This window comes from Rana temporaria, chromosome 4 (genome assembly GCF_905171775.1).
Source record: "Rana temporaria chromosome 4, aRanTem1.1, whole genome shotgun sequence".
NCBI lineage: Eukaryota > Metazoa > Chordata > Amphibia > Anura > Ranidae > Rana > Rana temporaria.
Window position 1 is genome coordinate 62,761,284 of NC_053492.1, and position 25,445 is coordinate 62,786,728.

At 47.1% G+C, this 25,445-nt stretch overlaps 1 protein-coding gene and 1 non-coding gene across 5 annotated transcripts in view; both read left to right on the plus strand.

Annotated features, from left to right (window-relative positions):
- Positions 1 to 458: 458 nt before the first annotated feature.
- Positions 459 to 25,445, plus strand: part of OPN5 (opsin 5) — a 195,124-nt gene continuing 170,137 nt past the window's right edge. For all 4 annotated transcript variants that reach the window (XM_040348481.1, XM_040348483.1, XM_040348479.1 and 1 more), the window contains exon 1: positions 459 to 787. The gene's annotated coding sequence lies outside the window, so the exon portion shown is untranslated. The remainder of the gene's footprint in view (positions 788 to 25,445) is intronic.
- Positions 19,368 to 19,576, plus strand: LOC120938757. The gene has a single exon (XR_005749206.1). It is a non-coding gene; the product is annotated as a small nucleolar RNA U3 (small nucleolar RNA).

Genomic DNA, 25,445 nt, shown 5'->3' on the forward strand with positions numbered 1-25,445 from the left:
TTCCAGTGGGAAAGGAATATTCCCGGCAGCATGAAGGTTTGGTCGGCCAAATTTCAAAAATCAATGGTGGCATCATCGGATCACAAAAAAAAAAAAAACTTTCTGATTTTGAAAATAAAATTTGTTCGAAATTCGACCGTGTATGGCCTGCTTTAGTTAATAATTTGAGATTATTTATTTTTTCCCCCATGTTTCCAGTATTTTGTCCACTCTTTGTATAATGCATCAATTTATCCCAGTGATTTTTCTTTGTCTCTGCTGCGCTGGTTGTGGAACATCACCGGAATTTTCTATGGTGTCTTCTATGCAGAACAGGTAGCAGGCATCAGTGTCAGCGTATGACAGCCCCCCCCTGCTCCAGTCTGGGCTGCTGGTGTGTGAATAGTGTGTGTGTTCCCCTCCCAGCCTTACATCCGCCTACTAGTGATTGGCCCACACAGTGCTGGATACCCAGCAAACAATTACAAGTCTTCTTTCCCTTAGGAGTCATTCTCCAGCACAGCAGTGGAGTGCTCACATCTGTCTGGACGGAGTACTATATAATGAGGCAGTGCAGCTCGCTTGGACAAAGAAACCACAGAACTCTTCCAGCTCCAGAGAACTGATTATCGCTCCATCACATCTACAAGTTGCAGCAACAGACAGCACTGCGGAGCACTTGTGCTCCTCTCTACATGGGTGCAGGAGAACTGACAGTCCAATTTCTTCATCTCTGATTAACAGACCAAGTGGAATGACGAGGAAGAATTCACTTATGTGGATCATGTAAAGCGGACACATCTTCCAGGTAGAGTCCATTTATTTTTAAGCCTAAGTCATCCTGAATTTTCAGTTTAGAATGGATGCTGAGAGGTAAATCACTCCCAGATGTTTTTTTTATCTCTTGGGGATTGTAGCAGTGAGATCTCTGCTTCTAAATCCTGACCTCTGCACCCTTACCAAAGCCATTACAGGCTCCCTTGTAGGTGTTTCAAATTAAGTTGATGTTATTGTGATGTATCAGGAGAAAGGAGACTGAGACTAAGCAAAAGAGCAGAGACAGGTTCTAAACTACACTGCCGGCCGCTGTTTGTGAATTGCTAATGGAGAGAGTTAGAATATAACATACATTTTCAGCCAAGGTTCTTCCAGAGGTTGATATGAGTTCCTTGCTTTGGGTTCCCACTGTTTGATGCCTGCACAGCTTCAGGGTCTATGCCACTTGGCAGAGCCAGTTGCAGGATGCCAGCGATCTCTTTAGCTGTCTGTACGTGTGGCATTCTGTCCACAACTGTAAAGGAGGCATTCTTCCCCCTGTCACTGATATGAGTTCCTTGCTTTGGGTTCCCACTGTTTGATGCCTGCACAGCTTCAGGGTCTACGCCACTTGGCAGAGCCAGTCGTTGGACGCCAGCGATCTCTTTAGCTGTCTGTAAGTGTGGCATTCTGTCCACAACTGTAAAGGAGGCATTCTTCCCACTGGTCACCAATGTATGGGACATTCTTCACACTGGTCACCAATGTAAAGGGGCATTCTTCCCACTGGTCACCAATGTAGGGGACATTCTTCAAACTGGTCACCAATGTAAAGGGGTATTATTCACACTGGTCACCAATGTAAAGGGTTATTCTTCCCACTGGTCACCAATGTAGGGGACATTCATCACACTGGTCACCAATGTAAAGGGGCATTCTTCCCACTGGTCACCAATGTAGGGGACATTCTTCACACTGGTCACCAATGTAAAGAGGCATTCTTCCCACTGGCCACCAATGTAAAGGGGTATTCTTCCCACTGGTCACTAATGTAGGGGACATTCTTCACACTGGCCACCAATGTAAAGAGGCATTCTTCCCACTGGCCACCAATGTAAAGGGGTATTCTTCCCACTGGTCACCAATGTAGGGGACATTCTTCACACTGGTCATCAATGTAAAGGGGCATTCTTTCCACTGGTTGCCAATGTAGGGGACATTCTTCACACTGGTCACCAATGTAAAGGGGCATTCTTTCCACTGGTCGCCAATGTAGGGGACATTCTTGACACTGGTCACCAATGTAAAGAGGCATTCTTCCCACTGGTCACCAATGTAGGGGACATTCTTCCCACAGGTCACCAATGTAAAGGGGCAATCTTCCTACTAGTCATTAATGTAGGGGACATTCTTCACACAGGCCACCAATGTATGGGCATTCTTCCCACTGGTCACCAATGTAAGGGGCATTTTTCCTTCTGGCCACCAATGTAAAGGCTATTCTTCCCACTGGCCACCAATGTAAAGGGGCATTTTTCCCTCTGGCCACCAATGTAAAGGGGCATTTTTCCCTCTGGCCACCAATGTAAAGAGACAGTTTCCCTACTGGCTGCCAATGTAAGGGGTGTTCTTCACACTGGCCATCAATATAAGTGGCATTTTTTTTATCACTGACCACCAATTAACTATTTTTTCCAAGGGTTCCCCAAGACTTTCAAGGGTTCCACCACTGTAAACGTGGCAGTCTTCCTACCCTAATGTAAGGGGCATTTTTCTCATTGACCACCAATGAATTATTTTTAGAAAGGGTTTTCAAAGACCTGAAAATCAAGGTTTTCCTCTGGGGTAAAAAAGGTTGAAAAAGGCTGGAATAAAATGTGGAGGCTAATGTGTGTCCCTTTATAAGTGACTGTTAAGGATCGTAATGACAGTCAGAGCAGTGGGTGCAGCGTAGAGTCAAAAGGGTTACTAGTTTGTAACAAAAACATTTCATCGTAAAAGAAGCAAACACAACCGTTACTCCCGCCATTGACGTGCAGTTGAGATCTGTGTATCTATATATAGACAGGATAATGACCCCTTGGGGAGGAGAGATACTCCTTGGCAGGAGGTAATGAGAAAACTATGGTGGGCACATCTCTCTTCTGGGGTGCCCAAGAGATAAAAAGCATGGGGACGCTCATTCCACCCTCATCAAGAAGTTCTAGGAAACTGAGTTTAATATTATTCAGTATGCTGAAGTGTTTGTATTTTTAATTGACATTTCAGTGTTTCGAAGATTTGTTCCCAGAAATATGGACCAAATGTTCCATAAAATCTCTTTTTATATATGTCATATATCCATTTCTATGTCATACCTGAGCATAGCCTAGGCTTTATAGGTAAATTGTATCTATAGTTTTTGTCATAAACATGTTAAAGACATAGGGCCAGATTCAGGTAGAATTGCGTAAATCCGCGGCGGCGTAATGTATCACATTTACGTTACACCACCGCAAGTTTTACGGGCAAGTGCTTGGGGCGTGTATCATTTAAATTAGGTGCGTTCCCGCGCCGAACGTACTGCGCATGCTCCATTTTGAAATTTCCCGCCGTGCTTTGCGCGAAATGACGTCGCACCGACTTAATTTTTTGAACGGCGACGTGCGTTACGTCCTTTCCTATTCACGGACGACTAACGCAAAAAAAAAAAAAAAATTTGAAATTCGACGCGGGAACGACGGCCATACTTTAACATGGCTAGTCTAAATATAAGCCATGAAATAGCAGGCGTAACTATACTCCGGGAAAAGCCGACTAGCGACGACGTAAGAGAATGCGACGACCGTGGTAACTTCGTGGATCGCCGTAAACAGCTAATTAGCATACCCGACGCGGAAAACTACGCGAACTCCACCCAGCGGGCGCCAAAGTATTGCATCCTAAGATCCGAAGGCGTACGAAGCCGTACGCCTGTCGGATCTACCCAAATGCCGTTGTATCTTGGTTTGAGAATTCAGTAGATACTCCAGCGTACTTCTTCTGAGAATCTGGCCCATAAGCTTGATTTAAATATTTTTATAAGTATAGAAGTATGTCTGATGGGGGCCGATAGCAGAAACATTAAGGCCCCCTCTGCCCACCTGGAATACCTCTAGTGATATAAAATAACTACCTGTTCTAAAAGCTATCACTGCCTGTAAAGTTTACTGCAGAGATTTTGGCCCCATTATATAGTGTGCCATGAATATTTTTTAAATATTAATGTTGTCCCGATACCACTTTTTTAGGACCGATAACAAGTACCGATACTTTTTTTTCAAGTACTCGCCGATACCGATTATCGATACTTTTTTTAATGTCATGTGACAGTGGCACATGTGTCAGTATTTTATTTTTTTTACAATTTTTTGTTGTTTTTTTTTCTGATGCTTTCTTCTTTTTTTTAGGGGGGGGGGGGTGGATGGTGTCAGTGTGTTTTTTATTTTTATTATTTTTTACAATTCATTTTTTTTATTTATATTTATTGCAATTTCTTTTTCTTTGTTTAGCACTGTGGGGGGCTTGGGTGAGATGTCAGGGGTGTTAACACACCCCTGACATCTCATCTTTTGAGACAGAGAAAGGGACTAAGGACACAGATTCCCCAGTCCCTTTCTCTGCAGCCTCAGCTAAAATGAATGGACAGGAGACTGAGGCTCCTCTCCATTCATAAACTGAAGCATCGTAAACACAGGTTACGATGCTCAGTTATGTGAATGGACAGAGTCAGTGATCACTGATTCTATTCATGCAGAACAGGTAGGAGCCGGATTTAGTGGCTCCTACCTTCGCTCTCCATCCTGACGAGGACAGAGGGAGTGGAGGAGGACATGGAGGGGAAACAGAGGACAGAGGGGGGCAGCAGCAGGAGGGGGACATGGGACATGCAGCATGGAGGAGGAGAGCAGCATCACGGAGGGGGACACAGAGCATGGAGGACAGCAGGAAAACGGAGGGGGACGCGGAGTGCTGACAGCAGCATCACTCGGGGGGAGAGCAGCATCACTTGGGGGGAGAGCAGCATCACGGAGGGGGACACAGCATGGAGGAGGACAGCAGGAGCGCGGAGGGGGACACGGAGCGCAGACAGCAGCATCATTTGGGGGGAGAGCAGCATCACTAAAGGAAACACAGGACACAGTACACAACATGGAGGAGGACGCGGCGCGCGGAGGGGAGAGCAGCATACACCTGCCCTCGTAGCTCAGAAACTCCACCCGCCCTATCCGCTCGCAAACTCTGCCTGCCCTCTCTGCTATAAGCCTCCGCCCGCTGACCAAGTAGCGGGAGCATTTGTGCGAGTACAAGTACTTGTGCAAATGCTCTGTATCGGTCCCGATACCGATACTAGTATCGGGACAACCCTATTAAATATGTTTGTTTTTCTACAATTAGTATTCCCATATACATGGGAATAGTCATGTTTATTAGTTATTGGCCCATCATACGCTCTAATTCTTGATTTGCTGTGGCTACACAATGGTTGCGGCTGATATCTCAACAGAAAGAGTAAATGCACTGAGCCACTGTGAGTTCCCTCTACAGGCTAATCCAAACAATAACCAAAATCTGGGGTAAGCGTAAAAAATAAAAAAATTCCAAGAAGGAAGAAAAAGGATAGGGTGGGAGTAAACTCCCATGCATGATTTTTTCCTATAGGTAAACCTATATTAAGGCTTACCTATAGGTACAGTCAATATCTCCTAAGCGTGCATCATTTAGGAGATTTTTACTTTTGATGCAGCCGGTGACTGGCACATGCGCTCTGCAGGAACGGCATTCCGGGCTGATACTTTTCAGTGCCACTAATAAGTTGGCACTGATGGGCATTGCTAGGTGGCACTGAAGTGCAGTGATAAGCAGCATTGATAGGGTGCACTGATGGGCACTGGAAGGTGACACTGATTGGCAGCACTGATCGTGGCACTGATTATGAAACACTGATGTGCATTGATTGGCAACACTGGTGGGCATTGATGGGTGGCACTGGTGGGCACTGATAGGTGGCACTGACAGCTGGCACTGGTGGGTACTGATAGGTACCACTGGTAGGTGCACGGTGGGCACTGGCAGCTGGCATTGGTGGGATCAGAAAATGCAGCCGCATTGGTTTGATACACACTATGGGGTATATTTATAAAAATGTTAAAAAATACATAAAAATGAAACATTTGAATTGCTGTTTGTTCACTGAAATTGTCTGTGAATTTGGACTGTGCAGTTGGGGAAAAATCGAACGTTCTCAGGCTACATTATCCGCAGATTGAGTATGTGAATGCAGAAAATCCGCATTATGGCCACTACATGGTGATGAGGAACATAGTTATTTCCTATGATAGCGCCATCCAGTTGCCATAATTTTGTATTTTTGCCTACATACTTGTAGCCGGATTCAGTATTACTTACGACGGTGTATCAGTAGATACGCCGTCGTAAGTCCGAATCCGCGCCCTCGTATCTTTAAGCGTATTCTCAAACTGAGATACGCTTAAATGTTGCTAAGATACGACCGGCGAAAGTCTCCTACGCCGTCGTATCTTAGCTGCATATTTACACTGGCCTCTAGGGGCGTGAACGTTGATTTACGCCTAGAATAAGTAAATGAGCAAGATATGCCTATTTCAGAATGTACTTGCGCCCGATACGCTGTTTACTTAAGGCGTTTTTCAGGCGTAAAGATAAACCACCAAAAAGATGGCGTTTGCATAAGCGTACGTCAATGGGGCTGGGCGTAGGTTACGTTCACGTCAAAAGCAAGGAGTATTTGCGACGTGATTCTGAGCATGCGTCGTACAAACGGCCCTCATTTACATGGGGTCACGATTCATTAACATACAACACGCCCTCTACCTGCCTATTTTGAATTAAGCGGGGTTACGCCGGGCCATTTGCGCTACGCCGACGTAACTTAGAAGGCAAGTGCTGTGTGAATACAGTACTTGCCTCACTAAGTTACGTCGGCGTAGTGCAAATGGGATGCTCTACGCCGGCATAAAGATACGCCGCCGTACGTGAATCTAGCTATTGGTCTTCAGAGGATATATATGTGTGAACATTTGATTTTGTCTTACAGATCTAATTTAAATACAGGTTTGATGAATAAAGACCTATGCTACTTTTTTTTGTATAACTACCATCCTTTGGGATGTGTGTAAAAAAAAAAAAATGCAGTGAAATATTCCGTTGCACACATTCCTGAAAATATATAATATATATATATATATATATATATATATATATATATATATATATATATATACATACACATACATACATACATACATACATACATATACACACTACTGTACATATCCTGTGGATCTTACAAATGCATCCAAATTTTATTACAGCGATTACAGTAACAACTGTAATGTTTTGGGGCCACGCCTGATAATCATGCCTGATGAAGGGATCCTGCGTCACCCCGAAACTTTGCACATTTTTGCTGTGATGTGATCAATATAATAAACTTTCGTACATCATTTTTAGATCCATAGTTTACTGGTATGCTTAAACCATATGTAAAAAAAAAAACAATGATTTGAGTTTAATTTACAACACACGTGTAGCGCCTACCCTGATTTTCCGGGAGCCTGATGGTGACTACCAGAGGTAAGGAGGGCTGACATAATTCCTCAGGGTACAGGGTACTGGGAATGGTGGGTAATGAACAAGAAAGAAGTTGGGCGCCAGTGACTTTTATGCTTAAAGAAGAGAGAAGTTTATTTCTCAAACAGGAAAAATGTGGGAGAGAGGGTATAGGGCACAGGACACCCTTAGTAATGATCAGCAACAGATTGGCAGACTCCTTAGACAAAAATTGGTGAAATAAGGTAGACAGCAGTACAGGGAAAAGAGCCTTTAACCGATTGCCCCCCCCGCCGCACGCAGATATACGTCTGGAGCATGGCACGGGCAGGCAGAAGGACGTTTATATATACTGTATATATATATATATATATACGTCCCCTTTAAGAAGCGGTTGTTGCGGGCAGGCGCGCCCCCCCGTGAGCGAGCCTGCGGGTCCAGCGGACTCGATTGCCGCAGGCATACCTGCGATCGTCTCACGGAGACATAGAACGAGGAGATGTTAGTGTAAACACAATGGGCCGGATTCACAAAGAGTTACGCCGGCGTATCAGTACTGTAGATACGCCGACGTAACTCGGAATCTAAGCCCGTCGTAAGTTTAAGTGTATGCTCAAACTGAGATACACTTAAACCTGTGCCGTCGTATCTTAGGGTGTAATTTTTTAGCTGGCCGCTAGGTGGCGCTTCCGTTGATTTTGGCGTAGAATATGTAAATGACTAGATAAGCCGATTCATGAACGTACGCTTGCCCGTCGCAGTAAAGATACGCTGTTTCCGTAAGAGATACGCCGCGTAAAATAAACGTGCCCCCTAGGTGGCGTAGCCAATGTTAAGTATGGCCGTAGTTCCCGCGTCGAAATGTGAAAATTTTACGTCGTTTGCGTAAGTCGTCTGTGAATGGGGCTGGACGTAATTTACGTTCACGTCGAAACCAATGACGTCCTTGCGGCGTAATTTGGAGCAATGCACACTGGGATATGTACACGGACGGCGCATGCGCCGTTCGTAAAAAAACGTCAATCACGTCGGGTCACCAAACATTTACATAAAACACGCCCCCTCATCCTCATTTGAATTAGGCGCGCTTACGCCAGCCCCATTTACGCTACGCCGCCGTAACTTAGGACGCAAGTGCTTTGTGAATACAGCACTTGCCTTTCTGAATTACGGCGGCGTATCGTAAATACGATACGCTACGCCACCGTAAAAATGCACGGAGCTACGTGAATCCGGGCCAGTATCTCCCCGTTTCTGCCTAGCTGACACGGTCACTGATCGTGTTCCCTGTCATCGGGAATATGACCAGTGACGTGTCACAGCAAGCCACGCCCCCCTACAGTTAGAATCAGGCCTTAGGGAACACTTAACCCCTACAGCGCCACCTTGTCGGTATATACTTCACTGCCAGTGTCATTTTCACAGTAACCACTTCATTTTTTTTAGCACTGATCGCATTTGAAAATGACAATGGTCCCAAAAATGTGTCAAAAGTGTCCGTCATAATGTCGTAGTCACGATAAAAATCGCAGATCACCGCCATTACTAGTAAAAAAATTATTAATAAAAATGCCATAAAACTATCCCCTACTTTGTATACGCTAAACCGATCAATAAACACTTATTGCGATTTTTTTTACCAAAAATATATAGAAGAATACATATTGGCCTAAACTGAGAAAAAAATGTTTTTTTATAAATTTTTGGGGGATATTTATTATAGCAAAAAGTAAAAAAATATTGAATATTTTTCAAAATTGTCGCTCTATTTTTGTTTATAGCGCAAAAAATAAAGGTGATAAAATACCACCAAAAGAAAGCTCTATTTGTGGGAAAAAAAGGACGTCAATTTTGTTTGGGAGCCAAGTCGCACAACCGCGCAATTGTCAGTTAAAGCGACGCAGTGCCGAATCACAAAAAGTGGCCCGGTCCTTTAGCTACAAAATGGTCCGAGGCTTAAGTAGTTAAGCTGAACCAGCACATCTGTACTTTGTGGGATATGCTGTCTCCTCTAGTAACTGAACTTTACTCAGTGTCATACACAGATTCCCTTGGATGAGTTCTCTCTTGAAGTCCTCCCAGCCACTTCATAGCCCCCAGCTCATGAAGGGTCACCCCTGGGGCTTCCTTAGAACTCCATCCCTCTCAGAATCCTTTCCAGATCTTTGGCAGGCTTTTCTCAGCAAAAACTTAAACACCCGGATTGGCCTTGAATAGGCCTAGCAGCCAGGAGACCACCTGGATAGACCTCAGGCTTCAGGTCTAGCAGCCAGGAGCTGTTCCACGTCCACCCAGGCCACAGCCCTGGGCGAGAAGACCAAGATCACCTGACTTCTTCCTAATAAATAGCTTCTCCCAGCATTCATAGCAGTGAATCTGATTGGCTGAGAAAAGTTTGTTTATCCATAACTTGAATGTACTGTAGCTCATCATACTAATGTCAAAGGCAAGAGTGCCACCTACTGACAAAAAGGGAGAAGCCACAACTGAACAGGATTAGGACAGAAGTCATTTGACCACTAAACACTACAAATTGGCCAGGCTGGCTACTACTCAGCATAATTATTTTACCTGTAGCCCTATTCAAGGTCAAGGGTGTTACATTCGCATTGCATAATGGCACAACAAACCCTAAAAGACAATATGAACAGTTTCCAGCATGATGAAAAATCCATAGAAGCTGATATTTAGTTACCTCTTTCGTCACACATCTGCTGCATGGAAAATTGCAGAAGAAGAGAGCAGCAGGTGGACTATTGTTTAGTTACTTACAAGATTTACCACCAGAGTGGCCATAACTACCAATTATTACCAGTCTCAGGATTAGAAGCGGTGTCTTTTATGTCACCTGAGACCTCACTGAATTTCCTTTATCTTCCTTATTGTAAGATATACATTTTTGGGATATTTTCAATTAGTTCCATGTTAGATTTATGCATTAATATATGAAAGAGGGTTAAGTTAAATGCCAAAATAAAATGTGTATGTATAGGCTATATGGTGGCTTACCCAGTTTAGACCTTATATAGGGGCTGATTTACTAAAACCGGAGAGTGCAAAATAGTGTAGCTGTGCATGGCAGCCAATCAGCTTCTGACTTCAGCTTGTTTAACTGCTTGCCAACCGCCGCACACAGATATACGTCAGCAGAATGGCACGGACAGGCAAAATGACGTATATACGTCCCCTTTAGGAAGCAGCATTGTATATGCGTGCCCGCTGCGAGCTCCGTGAGCCCGACCGCAGGTCCAGCAGACTCGATGTCCGCGGGGGGTTTACCCGCGATCGTCTCATGGTGAGTAGGGATGAGCCGAACATACCCGGGTTCGGTTCGCATCAGAACGTTCGAACAGACCGCGGGTTCGCGCGAACATTTAGAACCCCATTGAAGTCTATGGGACTCGAACGTTCGAATTCAAAAACGATCATTTTAAAGACCAATATTCAATTTAATGTTGGTAAACGTCTTTCAGAACCCGGGTCTTGCCCCAGGGAACATGTATCAATCGAAAAAAATATTTTAAAAACGGACGTTTTTGCGGAGCAGCGATTTTAATGATGTTTAAAGTGAAAAAAAAAAAATGAAAAATTCCTTCAAATATCACACCTGCTGTGTGTCTCTAGTAGTGGCACATGTTTAGAAATGTCCCTGCACAACATTAAATTATTATAAGAACAAAGTAATTTAATACTGGTTGCGCACGTGCTGTGTGGGAACAATATCTCGATTATTTTAGGGGTGGTGGGGGGGTGGCATTATCTTTTTGGGAAAGCAAAATTGTAGAAAAAAGGGCACCCCTCAAACATACTGTAATTGTAGCGCAACAAAGAGCCACGTGCAAAGTATTGCATCAAAAATTGTTATTAGGCGCCCTTGTTACACAGGGGCATAAAAATGTGTCCGTAGGCGCAACATAACACTGCAACCCCTCCCAATATCTGTAATTGGAGCGCAACAAGGAGCCACGTGCAAAGTATTGCATCAAAAATTGTTATTAGGCGCCCTTGTTACACAGGGGCATACAAATGTGTCCGTAGGCGCAACATAACACTGCAACCCCTCCCAATATCTGTAATTGGAGCGCAACAAGGAGCCACGTGCAAAGTATTGCATCAAAAATTGTTATTAGGTGCCCCTGTTACACAGGGGCATAAAAATGTGTCCATAGGCGCAACATAACACTGCAACCCCTCCCAATATCTGTAATTGGAGCGCAACAAGGAGCCACGTGCAAAGTATTGCATCAAAAATTGTTATTAGGTGCCCCTGTTACACAGGGGCATAAAAATGTGTCCGTAGGCACAACATAACACTGCAACCCCTCCCAATATCTGTAATTGGAGCGCAACAAGGAGCCACGTGCAAAGTATTGCATCAAAAATTGTTATTAGGTGCCCCTGTTACACAGGGGCATAAAAATGTGTCCATAGGCGCAACATAACACTGCAACCCCTCCCAATATCTGTAATTGGAGCGCAACAAGGAGCCACGTGCAAAGTATTGCATCAAAAATTGTTATTAGGTGCCCCTGTTACACAGGGGCATAAAAATGTGTCCGTAGGCGCAACATAACACTGCAACCCCTCCCAATATCTGTAATTGGAGCGCAACAAGGAGCCACGTGCAAAGTATTGCATCAAAAATTGTTATTAGGTGCCCCTGTTACACAGGGGCATAAAAATGTGTCCATAGGCGCAACATAACACTGCAACTCCTCCCAATATCTGTAATTGGAGCGCAACAAGGAGCCACGTGCAAAGTATTGCATCAAAAATTGTTATTAGGTGCCCCTGTTACACAGGGGCATAAAAATGTGTCCGTAGGCGCAACATAACACTGCAACCCCTCCCAATATCTGTAATTGGAGCACAACAAGGAGCCACGTGCAAAGTATTGCATCAAAAATTGTTATTAGACGCCCCTGTTACACAGGGGCACAAAAATTAAGCCTTAGGCCACGTGCAAAGTATTGCATCAAAAATTGTTATTAGACGCCCCTGTTACACAGGGGCACAAAAGTTAGGCCTTAGGCCACGTGCAAAGTATTGCATCAAAAATTGTTATTAGACGCCCCTGTTACACAGGGGCACAAAAATTAGGCCTTAGGCCACGTGCAAAGTATTGCATCAAAAATTGTTATTAGACGCCCCTGTTACACAGGGGCACAAAAATTAGGCCTTAGGCCACGTGCAAAGTATTGCATCAAAAATTGTTATTAGACGCCCCTGTTACACAGGGGCACAAAAATTAGGCCTTAGGCCACGTGCAAAGTATTGCATCAAAAATTGTTATTAGGCGCCCCTGTTAAACAGGGGCAGAAAAATTAGGCCTTAGGCACTGGTGGCGGAGCACAGAAAAACAAAATTTCTTACTAGCTAACAGCATGAAAAGTGAGGAGGAGAAGGATATTCCATCAGCAGCACAACAGGACAGTCACTCAGCATCAGCAGTCTCAAAGGGATCTGATATTTCAACACAAAATTCTTATTCAGTAACATCAGCATCAGGTGCTTGGTAGCCGGTGTTGATCCAAGCCTGATTCATTTTGATGAAGGTCAGTCGATCAACAGAGTCGGTGGAGAGGCGTACCCTGTGATCGGTCACAAAGCCTCCAGCAGCACTGAATGTACGTTCTGAAAGAACACTGGATGCAGGGCAAGCCAGTAGCTCAATTGCGTACTGTGCAAGCTCTGGCCAGTGATCCATCCTCAAGACCCAGTAAGCCAGAGGATTTTCCGTGGGGAAGGTGTCCAAGTCGGATCTTGCCGCTAGGTATTCCCGGACCATGTAAACCAGACGCTGGCGATGGTTGCTGGAACCGGTCAGACCTTGGGGCTGCGGACTAAAAAATTGTCTGAACGCATCGGTCAGACGGCCACCTTCTCCACCGCTCCTTCTCTGACTCACCGAAGCCTCAGCAAGACGTTGTCCAGGGCCAGGTTTTGGTAATCCCCCCGGTTCTGGGAACGCATTGCACAGACCCTTCTGCAAGGCCTCCCGCAGTAGTTTCATCTTCTGCTCCCTCTGCGATGGCAACATAAGATCCGTTACCTTACTCTTGTAACGTGGATCAAGGAGAGTTGCCAGCCAGTAATGATCCCTCTCCTTGATAGCACGTACACGAGGATCCTTACGCAGGCTTTGCAGAATCAGGGAGGCCATGCAGCGTAGGTTTGCAGAGGCATTCGGGGCACAGTCCTCTGGGTCACTGAGGACGACAGGATCCTCAGCCACCTCATCCCAGCCACGTAAAAGTCCACGTGTTCCTTGGGACTGTAAATGATCCCTTGAAGACTGCTGCTGTTGATGCTGAGTGCTAGGCTCCACCTCCATGCTGCTGATACAATCCTCCTCCTCCTCCTCCTCTTCCTCATCCTCCTCCTCCTCTTCCTGTGTTCCAGGTGGGCAAGCAGGAACAGTGTCTGGATAAAGGGGGCCTTGAGAGGTAAGGAAGTCCTCCTCTTCCTCCCTCTGTTCTGCCTCAAGGGCCCTGTCCATTATTCCACGTAGGGTGTGCTCCAACATGTGAATAAGCGGGACAGTCTCACTGATGCATGCACTGTCACTGCTCACCATCCTCGTGGCCTCCTCAAATGGTGACAGGACAGTGCATGCATCCCTGATCAAGGCCCACTGGCGTGGTGAAAAAAACCCAAGCTCCCCTGAGCCAGTTCTGCTGCCATATTGGCACAGGTACTCATTGATGGCCCTCTGCTGCGTGTGCAGCCGCTGCAGCATGGCCAACGTAGAGTTCCATCTGGTGGGCATGTCACAGATTAGGCGGTTCTTGGGCAGGTTGTATTCCCTCTGGAGGTCTGTCAGCCGAGCAGTGGCATTATATGACCTCCGGAAATGCACACAGACTTTCCTGGCCTGCCTCAGGACATCCTGTAAGCCAGGGTACCTGCCCAAGAACCGCTGCACCACCAAATTGAGAACATGCGCAAAACAGGGCACATGGGTGAGTTTTCCACGTCGCAGGGCAGAGAGGAGGTTGGTGCCATTATCGCTGACCACCATTCCAGGCTTCAGCTGGCGTGGCGTCAACCACCTCTGAGCCTGCCCCTGCAGAGCTGAAAGAACCTCTTCCCCAGTGTGGCTCCTGTCTCCCAAGCACACCAGCTCTAGGACCGCATGGCATCTCTTGGCCTGCATTCCTGCGTAGCCCGTCATACGCCTACGGAGCACGGCTGGTTCTGAGCCAACATCACCACAGGAAGAGGCCACAGAGGAAGAAGAAGAGGAGGGGGTGGAGGAGAGAGGTGTGTCACAAGCAGTTGTAGTGTTTTGGAGGCGTGGTGGTGGAACAACCTCCAAAACTACTGTGCCTTGACCTGCGTCCTTCCCAGCTGCCAGCAGAGTCACCCAATGGGCCGTAAAAGACAGGTAACGTCCCTGTCCATGCCTGCTGGACCATGAGTCAGCGGTAAGATGCACCTTACCACTGACCGCCCTGTCCAGCGAGGTATGGACATTGCCTTCCACATGCCGGTAGAGAGCCGGAATCGCCTTCCGTGAAAAAAAGTGGCGTTTGGGTACTTGCCACTGAGGTACTGCACATTCCACAAACTCACGGAAGGGGGCAGAATCTACCAACTGAAAAGGTAGCAGTTGAAGTGCTAGCAATTTTGCTAAGCTAGCATTCAACCGCTGGGCATGTGGATGGCTGGGAGCGTACTTCTTTCGGCGCTGCAGCAGCTGGGGCAGGGAAATTTGTCTGGTAATATCAGTAGATTGGCCGGATGTACTACCACTACTACGTTGTGACACACCTATTTCTACACCTTCGGTGCAGGCTGCAGAGAGGACTAGGGGTCTAGTGGGGTTTGAGGTCACAGAAGGGCAAGGGGAGGACCGCTTTGGTCTTTGGTGTGGGTCTTTCTGGTATGCCTGCCAACGAGCTGCATGGCAGGTCGACATATGTCTGGACAAGCATGTGGTGCCCAAGCGGGTGATGTTTTGGCCACGCGAGATACGCTTGAGACATATGTTGCAAACAGCAAAGGTAGCATCTGATGGACAGGTTTCAAAAAAGGCCCACACCAAAGAACTTTTGCTGTACCGTTGAGACACAGCAGCGCCACGTAATGCAGTTGGTGTACTGCCCTTAAGCTGACCCCTGGAGGGCTTCCTGCCTCTTTGAAGATGTGCCTGTGCCTCGTCCTCTTCCTCCTCCTCCTCTCTCCTACCAGGCACCCAGGTAGAGTCAATGACCTCATCATCCCCTCCCTCCTCATCATCACTGGCGACAACCTGGCAGTATGCTCCAGCTGGGGGAACATCACTCCCAGATTGTTGTCCCTCTCGGCCACCCCCTCTCCCTGGGCTCACATCAATGCCTTCCTCTATCAGTGTTCCATCATCGGAGTCTTCAAAACGCTGTGCATCTTCAGCTAGCATGTACCCAACACTGTGTTGAAACAGTTCGGGGGACTCCTCAGGAGGACACGGTGGGACTAGGGAAGGATTGTGTGATCCCATTGTGCAGAGGGTAGAGGACGCCTTGGCAGCTGCTTTGCCAGACAAACTATAATCAGTCTGTGTGAGAGAGGATGAGGAGGATGAGGACGGCTTGGTCATCCACTCAACTAATTTCTCAGCATGTTGAGGCTCAACACGGCCAGCTCCCGAAAAGAAGGACGAGCGGCCACGGCCACGTGCTGAAGAGGATGCACCACATCCATCACCAGCGTTACCTCTAGATGCAGAGCCTGCTTGCCCTCGTGACTCTCTGCCTCTCTTTGTCCTTCCAGCCATAGTTATGCGTTCAGGTGTTATGTAACAAAATAGTCGCTGTCACACCGACTGCGTTCAGATGGTATTAAACAGCAACCACACAGTAAGAGCGACTTGGCTCAAGTGTAAAGTAACAAAATAGTCGCTGTCACACCAACTGCGTTCAGATGGTATTAAACAGCAACCACACAGTAAGAGCGACTTGGCTCAAGTGTAAAGTAACAAAGTAGTCGCTGTCACACCGACTGCGTTCAGATGGTATTAAACAGCAATCACACAGTAAGAGCGACTTGGTTCAAGTGTAAAGTAACAAAATAGTCGCTGTCACACCAACTGCTTTCAGATGGTATTAAACAGCAACCACACAGTAAGAGCGACTTGGCTCAAGTGTAAAGTAACAAAATAGCCGCAAGGACACCAACTGCCTTTAGTTGCTAGTAAACAGCACGCACGCAGTAATAGCGACTGCGGTCAAATGCGATTTAACAGCACGCACGCAGTGACACCAACTGCCTTTAGTTGCTATTAAACAGCACGCACGCAGTAATAGCGACTGCGGTCAAATGCGATTTAACAGCACGCACGCAGTGACACCAACTGCCTTTAGTTGCTATTAAACAGCACGCACGCAGTAATAGCGACTGCGGTCAAATGCGATTTAACAGCACGCACGCAGTGACACCAACTGCCTTTAGTTGCTATTAAACAGCACGCACGCAGTAATAGCGACTGCGGTCAAATGCGATTTAACAGCACGCACGCAGTGACACCAACTGCCTTTAGTTGCTATTAAACAGCACGCACGCAGTAATAGCGACTGCGGTCAAATGCGATATAACAGCACGCACGCAGTGACACCAACTGCCTTTAGTTGCTATTAAACAGCACGCACGCAGTAATAGCGACTGCGGTCAAATGCGATTTAACAGCACGCACGCAGTGACACCAACTGCCTTTAGTTGCTATTAAACAGCACGCACGCAGTAATAGCGACTGCGGTCAAATGCGATTTAACAGCACACACGCAGTGACACCAACTGCCTTTAGTTGCTATTAAACAGCACGCACGCAGTAATAGCGACTGCGGTCAAATGCGATTTAACAGCACGCACGCAGTGACATCAACTGGCTTTAGTTGCTATTAAACAGCACGCACGCAGTAATAGCGACTGCGGTCAAATGCGATTTAACAGCACGCACGCAGTGACACCAACTGCCTTTAGTTGCTATTAAACAGCACGCACGCAGTAATAGCGACTGCGGTCAAATGCGATTTAACAGCACGCACGCAGTGACACCAACTGCCTTTAGTTGCTATTAAACAGCACGCACGCAGTAATAGCGACTGCGGTCAAATGCGATTTAACAGCACGCACGCAGTGACACCAACTGCCTTTAGTTGCTATTAAACAGCACGCACGCAGTAATAGCGACTGCGGTCAAATGCGATATAACAGCACGCACGCAGTGACACCAACTGCCTTTAGTTGCTATTAAACAGCACGCACGCAGTAATAGCGACTGCGGTCAAATGCGATTTAACAGCACGCACGCAGTGACACCAACTGCCTTTAGTTGCTATTAAACAGCACGCACGCAGTAATAGCGACTGCGGTCAAATGCGATTTAACAGCACACACGCAGTGACACCAACTGCCTTTAGTTGCTATTAAACAGCACGCACGCAGTAATAGCGACTGCGGTCAAATGCGATTTAACAGCACGCACGCAGTGACACCAACTGGCTTTAGTTGCTATTAAACAGCACGCACGCAGTAATAGCGACTGCGGTCAAATGCGATTTAACAGCACGCACGCAGTGACACCAACTGCCTTTAGTTGCTATTAAACAGCACGCACGCAGTAATAGCGACTGCGGTCAAATGCGATTTAACAGCACGCACGCAGTGACACCAACTGCCTTTAGTTGCTATTAAACAGCACGCACGCAGTAATAGCGACTGCGGTCAAATGCGATTTAACAGCACGCACGCAGTGACACCAACTGCCTTTAGTTGCTATTAAACAGCACGCACGCAGTAATAGCGACTGCGTTTCTGTGCAATTCAATAGCCCAGTTGCATTAACAGCGACTGCGCTTCTGTGCAAATAAATTGCACACGTGCAGTAACAGGTAATGCGTCTGTGTCTGCAATTAACTAGCACACGTTAAATAACACAGAATAATTATATTTAAAGTAAATCCCTAATGCAGGCAATACAACACGTTAGAGCGCTGCATGTAGAACAATCTCCTGCCTGATAGATAAACTAGCTGAGCTGTACAGTTTATAAATATATTGACAACGCCTAAGGATGTGAATATATTCTCTACAAACTGTACTTTTAACTATACTGACTACACTTCCTACTCTATCTATCTATCTATCTATCTATCTATCTATCTATCTATCTATCTATCTATCTATCTATCTATCTGGTTAAGACACTGTGTCTCTATCTCTCTATCTCTCTCTGTCTGACTGACTGATCTTCTCTAGAACCGCCAACACACTACACTAGGCAGCCGTGCAGGCTGCCTTTTATAGTGGGGGGCGTGTACTAATCCCCCTGAGCCATAATTGGCCAAAGCCACCCTGGCTTTGGCCAATTATGGCTCTTCGTTTTTTGAGCGCTGTGATTGGCCAAGCATGCGGGACATACAGCATGCTTGGCCAATCATCAGCGCTCAACGCCCCAGTGAATTATGGGACGTTTTGCGTCACTCGAATTTGGCGCGAACGACCCGTTTTGTTCGAGTTTCGACGAACGATCGAACGACCGATGTTCGAGTCGAACATACGTTCGAATCGAACGCGGAGCTCATCCCTAATGGTGAGGAAGAAGGGGAAAATGCTAATGTAAACAAGCATTTCCCCAGTCTTCCTAGCGACAGGAAAGTGATCACAGATTCCTGTAATCGGAAGCTTTGATCACTGTCATGTTACACATAGCCCATCCCCCCTACAGTTAGAAGCACTCCCTAGGGCACACTTAACCCCTTCAGCGCCACCTAGTGGTTAACCCCTTCACTGCCAGCGTCATTTTCTCAGTAGTCGGTGCATTTTTATAGCACTGTTCGCTGTAAAAATGACAATGGTCCCAAAAATGTGTCAAAAGTGTACGATAAAGTCGCAGTCATGATAAAAATCGCAGATCGCCGCCATTACTAGTAAAAAAAAGAATAATAATACAAATGACATAATTCTATCCCCTATTTTGTAGACGCTATAACTTTTGCGCAAACCATCAATATACTCTTATTGCTATTTTTTTTACCAAAAATATGACTATACTTTCAGGGATCATTTCTGTAGGATGCAAAGGGAGAAATGTGCTCGAAAGTGTCCAATCTCACCTTCCACGATGATGAATTTTAGGGTTCTTGTCTTGTTAGGACTCCTGCTGGCAGTGCTGCTCTGTGCAGGTGCTGCCACCATTTGATGACTTGGTCATCTTTCTAGGTGAAAAAAAAAAAAAAAAAGTAGGAGTAAACATTGCCCCATCATTAGTTTTAACATTTTTGGTTTTAGCAGGAAGAATAGTGTCCCATGGTTGGTATCAATGGAAGCGATAGTGCCCCATCAATGGTGTCAGTGAGAGGAATAGTGCACCATGGTTGGTATCATTGGAAGCGATAGTGCCCCTTTAACAGTGTCAGTGGGATGAATAGTGCCCCATCATTGTCTCAGCAGGAGGAGTAGTGCCCCATGGTGTCAGTGGGAGAATTGGTGCCTCATCCTTGCTGTCAGTTGAAAGAATAATGTCCCAAGGGCCAGATAGAGGCAAGCAAAGGGCCGCATCTGGCCCCCGGGCCGCAGTTTGGAGACCACTGGCCTAAACTGAGGAAAATGTTTTATTTTTTATTTTTTAACATTCCAAGTTTATTGTAATAAACAAAGGCAAGACAGAGTAAATCAGATAGCAGTACAGCTGCTCGCAGAGCAGTGATATGATAGGGAACATGGTACAGTAAGCAATAAAACATGCAAAAGAAAGAGAAACAAAACAAATATGACCTATGCAAATTGGCAAAAAATTCCAAGCAGAACCTTGCTTGTCAATGTTTTTTTTTTTTTATATATATTTTTTTGGGGATATTTATTATAGCAAAAAGAAAAAAATACAGATTTTTTTTTCAAAATTGTCGCTCTATTTTTGTTTATAGCGCAAAAAATGAAAACCACAGAGGTGATCGAATACCACCAAATAAAAAGATCTATTTGTGGGGAAAAAAAAGGACGTCAATTTTGTTTGGGAGCCACGTCGCACGACGGGGCAATTGTCAGTTAAAACGATGCAGTGCCAATTCGCAAAACGTGGCCTGGTCTTTGGCCAGCAAAATGGTCCAGGGCTTAAGTGGTTAATTAGGCTTTGACAATTAAACCTGGAATCTGATTGGCTTCTATGCACAGCTGCACCAGATTTTGCACTCTCTAGTTTTAGTATCTCATCCCCACAATGTCCCTGGAAACAATATTAGCATGTCATCGGCTGAGCTGGCTCACGTGCTGCGAGCGAATATTAGTTCAGTTTGACCTCTCTTGCTTTAACAGCCAAAATCATTCTGCTCCATAAACAGGTCCTCGCTAATTACCCGTCCCTGCCTCCTTTCATGAACTGAGCCGTGTTGTGTAATTGTGGACGGGCAGCCCTCTTGTGTAACGTGGATACAGAGAGTTCCTGTCCGCTTTAATCTCCAGAGATGGTTCTGAGCTGAATATCAATGCGCTTATTACATATGTCATGGCCATCGTGTGTTCTGCTCTGGGCTCAGCTCCCTGGAGATAAACATTGATTGATTGATGAAGTATTTTAAATAATCTGTCAGCAGAACAAACTAGTATGGGGGGGGGGGGGGGGGGTTGAGAGGCATCTCAGTCTAGAATATAACATTGCCTCATTCTTTGGCCGCCCCTGAAGCTCCAAAGCCAAAGCATGTGCCTTTCATATAAATGCCAAGTCAAAGCTCTGGCATGGCTCCGGCATTTCGCAATGAAATATGGTTTGCTCTCAGAATGTCATTGGGGGTGCCTATATTACCCGGGGGGGTTGCTAGACTCCTGAAACACCCATGGGTACCTGGACAGAAATGTTGTACAGCTTTTACTATAACAATAAGAAGTAGCCAAAGCTATTTGGCCCCTGTGCCATCTCTTCTTTCTTTGCCGACTTTGGGCCGGATTCAAAGAGATTTGCGCATTATTTACGGAGGCGCAGGGCAACGTTTTTGCCCTGCGCCCCCGCAAATTTGCTCCGCTGCCCTTGATTCACGGAGCAGAAGCTCCGTGAATTGCACGGGCGCGCCGGCAAAATGCCCGGTGCTAGAGCACGCAATTTAAATGATCCCGTAGGGGGCGGGAATCATTTAAATTAGGCGCGTTCCCGCGCCGATCGTAGAGCGCATGCTCCGTCGGGAAACTTTCCCGACGTGCATTGCGGCAAATGACGTCGCAAGGACGTCATTTGCTTCAAAGTGAACGTGAATGGCGTCCAGCACCAGTCACGATTCACTTACGCAAACGACGTAAAATTCTAATTTCGCGACGCGGGAATGACGGGTATATGTAACATGGGCTGCCCCTGCTAATAGCAGGGGCAGCCTTGCGCGAAAACCGCCGTATGTAAACGACGTAAATTGCGTACACAGGGCTCGCTCAACGTTGTGAATCGGTGTTAGTATGCAATTTGCATACTTTACACTGAGCACAACGTGAACGCCACCTAGCGTCCACCGCAAGAATGCAGCCTAAAATATGCGGGCATAAGAGCCTTATGCCGCGCAGATCTTAGGCTGCAGTCGGCGTAACGAGGTTCCTGAATCAGGAGCACTCGTTACGCCGGGGCAAGTAAGCAATTGCGCTGTGTAACCTATGGTTACACAGGCGCAATTGGTTCTTGAATCCGGCCCTTTGTATTTGCTGCATTGCCTCTCTTAGGGATCTTCCCCCTATTTCTGAAGTCCATAGGCGTGCGCAGGGGGTGTGCCAGGTGTGCCTGGGCTCACCCTAATCCAGGGATGGACTGGGACAGAAATTTGGCCTTGGACTTCATCCAGACTGGCCGACTTTGACAGGTCTCTCCCATTGCGGCCGAACAACTAACGCACCCCCCCCCCCCCACCCAAGCCCCCTCTCCCCCTTCACTAGCCACTAGCCGTTCTACTTTATTAGAGTAGAACGGCTGGTACTGGTACTCTTATAGGCAGTACCAGTGGGGAAGCTAGACATTATTTCACCCGGGGCAAAGAATCAGTTCGGTGCCCCCCTTATGGGACAAGATTAGGCAGAAGTGAGAAACTCCCAGGCCATAGCTGTTAAGTCAGCTGTCTGTCCCCTCCCCCCATGCTCCTCTGTCGTCCCCCCTGCTTCTTTGTTCCCCCCAGGTGGGCGCTGCGGGGACGGAGAGACAGAGGAGTGGAGGGGGCAGCAGTCCGCTGTCACTGAAGCCGGCCCACTGAGCCATCAGCCCACCAGGAAACTCCCTGTGGTCCCAATGACCAGTCCATCCCTGCCCTAATCCCTACGTGCAAGGCAGATTGCCCCTACTGCCCAGACTAGCTCCACCCTGCCCTGCAGTGCTTCTGGCATCTCTCCTCTCCTCCCAGCATTCTCAGGATGGAGAATGGGGAAGGGGCTAGTAAATATGTTATTTACCGGCCACTTCCTTTTCTATGAATACAGTGGACACACTCACTCGCTGTGTTCATTCATAACTGAAGCATAATAAACGGTGTTTACTATGCTTCAGTTTGTGAATGAGCATGAAGCTGCTTAGCACAGAGCACTTCCCATTCATTCACTGTCCTGTGCAGCTGAACCTGCAGAGAAAGGCATGTGTGTTTGAGCTTTTGGGTGCACACCCTAATGCAATCCTTCGAAGCAGAATAAGACCTCTGCAAAAAAAAAATGTCAATTGGGTCCCAGGAACTTTTAGCCATATTATACTAGTATGCACAGCAGACTTACCTGGCTGGTGATCCCCTCCAGTGCAGTACACGGCCATCATGTCCTGGTCTATTTTCTGGGTTTCTCTACAGCTGCTTGGATGGTCAGGTCACAATGACATGTGAACGGTAATGACGTCATCATGGTATAGATGAACTTGGCAGCATTTTTCTAAGTGTAATTCCACCGCAGCCACTTAAAGCTGTACAGTAGTAAAACACGGCTGGCCAAAAGGGAAAACAAATCTTCTTGGACTGCGATATTGCGGCAGACAAATTGGACAATAACTGACACTTTTTTGGGGAGCAGTGACACTAAAACATTGATCAGTGCTAAAAAATATGCACGGTCACTCTACTAATGACACTGGCTGGGAAGGGGTTAACATCAGGGGCAATTAAAGGGTTAACTGTGTGCCTAGCTGGTGTTCTACTGTAATGGGGGAGGTGCTTGTACTAGAGGACCGCTGGTCCTCGGGGGCCTGATCCGCCTGTCCTCCGGGCTGCTGTCGGAGCTTGGAGAGGAGGGGAGAGCAGGGTAGCAGTCCCTGTCTGTCGGAGCTTGGAGAGGAGGGGAGAGCAGGGTAGCAGTCCCTGTCTGTCGGAGCTTGGAGAGGAAGTTGCAGGAATCCAGACTCTGGGTGGCTCCGACGCATCGGGGGTTTTGCCTGCCACTCCTCACATTCTGGTGGTAAGGGAACTCTTTCCCCTCCGGGCTCTCGCTTCACCTTGCTCTAGGTCCAGGACTACCCATGCCAAGGGTTCAGCTGCTTTGGGCCCCTCAACAATGACAGGGCCCTGGGCAGCTTCCCCTTTTGCCCTGCGTTAAAGACAGGGTTGGACTGGCCATTGGGACTACAGGGAGTTTCCCGGTGGGCCGATGGCTCAGTGGGCCGGCTTAAGTGACAGCGGACCGCCGCCCCCCTCCGCTCCTCTGTCTCTCCCTTCCTGCAGGGCTCACCTCCTCTCCCTCACCTGGGGGGAACAAAGAAGCAGGGGGAGGACCAGAGTAGCAGGGACGACGACAGAGGAGCATGGGGGAGGGGACAGACAGCTGACTCTATGGCCTGGGAGTTTCTCACTTCTGCCTAATCTTGTCCCATAAGGGGGGGGGCACCAAACTGATTCTTTGCCCCAGTTGAAATAATGTCTAGCTTCCCCACTGGTACTGCCTATAAGAGTACCAGTACCAGCCATTCTACTCTAATAAAGTAGAGTGGCTAGTGAAGGGGGAGAGGGGGCTTGGGTGGCCCGGGGGGGGGGGGGGGGGTGCGGGAGTTGTCCGGCTTCAATGGGAGAGACCTATCAAAGTGGGCCAGTCTGGATGAAGTCCAGGGCCAAATTTTCATCCCAGTCCAACCCTGGTTAAAGACGGCCCTGCCTGTAGCTACCCAAGATATCTTCTAAACCTGCGTGCTTTAGGAGATATCCCCTGTATCTGCATGTGCCAACATCATAGGCACATGCACACTGAAGCAATGATGGAACATATGTGCCATTGCTTCAGTGAGTGTGCCGTTACCTGCGACTCCCACACGCTTGCGTGGGAGTGACATCATCGCAGCTCCAGCCAATCACAGCCTGCGATACCCGGAAGTAACTCTGGGAGGGATGTCGCTGGCCGGAGTGGTGTAAGAGGACTGCTTCTGGGAATTTGATCTAAGGTAAGTAATTAATTATGAGCTCATTGTGCATCTGTCTTCCTGTTTTTTTTTTTACAACCACTTTAACGTCTGGGGTAATTTTTTTTCGTCACCCCCTCCCCCCTGAAAGGTGTCAAATGTGACACCGGAGGGGTGGAGGGTTTCCGAAAAGCGGAAGTTCGCTTTTGGGTGAACCTCCGCTTTAACAAGCCAGCAAGTCTGATGTAACAGCACAAGCTCTGCAGCAATGTATATCATTTTAATAGATGGTGTGGTACATTGTACAATAAGTAGATTATTTTGCATGGCAGCACTTATTAGTCTGGTTAATATTGATAGTTGGTGTGTGAATCACAGAGGAGTGCTGACTTGCTCAGAGTCTAATGGTTCATTGGAATAGCAGCAGTGGAGGTTTTTAATAACTTTATTCACAGATAACAGTACAACCCAGCAGGGGTTCTAATCCTTCTGTACACTGTTAACTTGTCCCTCCCCTCCCGCCGGCATCCGGTGCTTCTCCGGGCTCTCCCGTGCCATCGGGGGCCCGGAGAGCGAATCGGCCTGCGCTGGCAGGAAGCATAGAGATGACTGGTGACCAGATGGTCACCAGTCATCTCTATGACCGTCGGAGGTACCCGGAAGTAAACAAAGCCGCAATTGCGGCTGTCGGCATGAGATCGGTTGAATTTTTTTCACGATCTCATGCTTGTAAGCCTGGAGGAGAGATGTGGGGTCTTATTGACCCCACATCTCTCCATAAAGAGGACCTGTCACA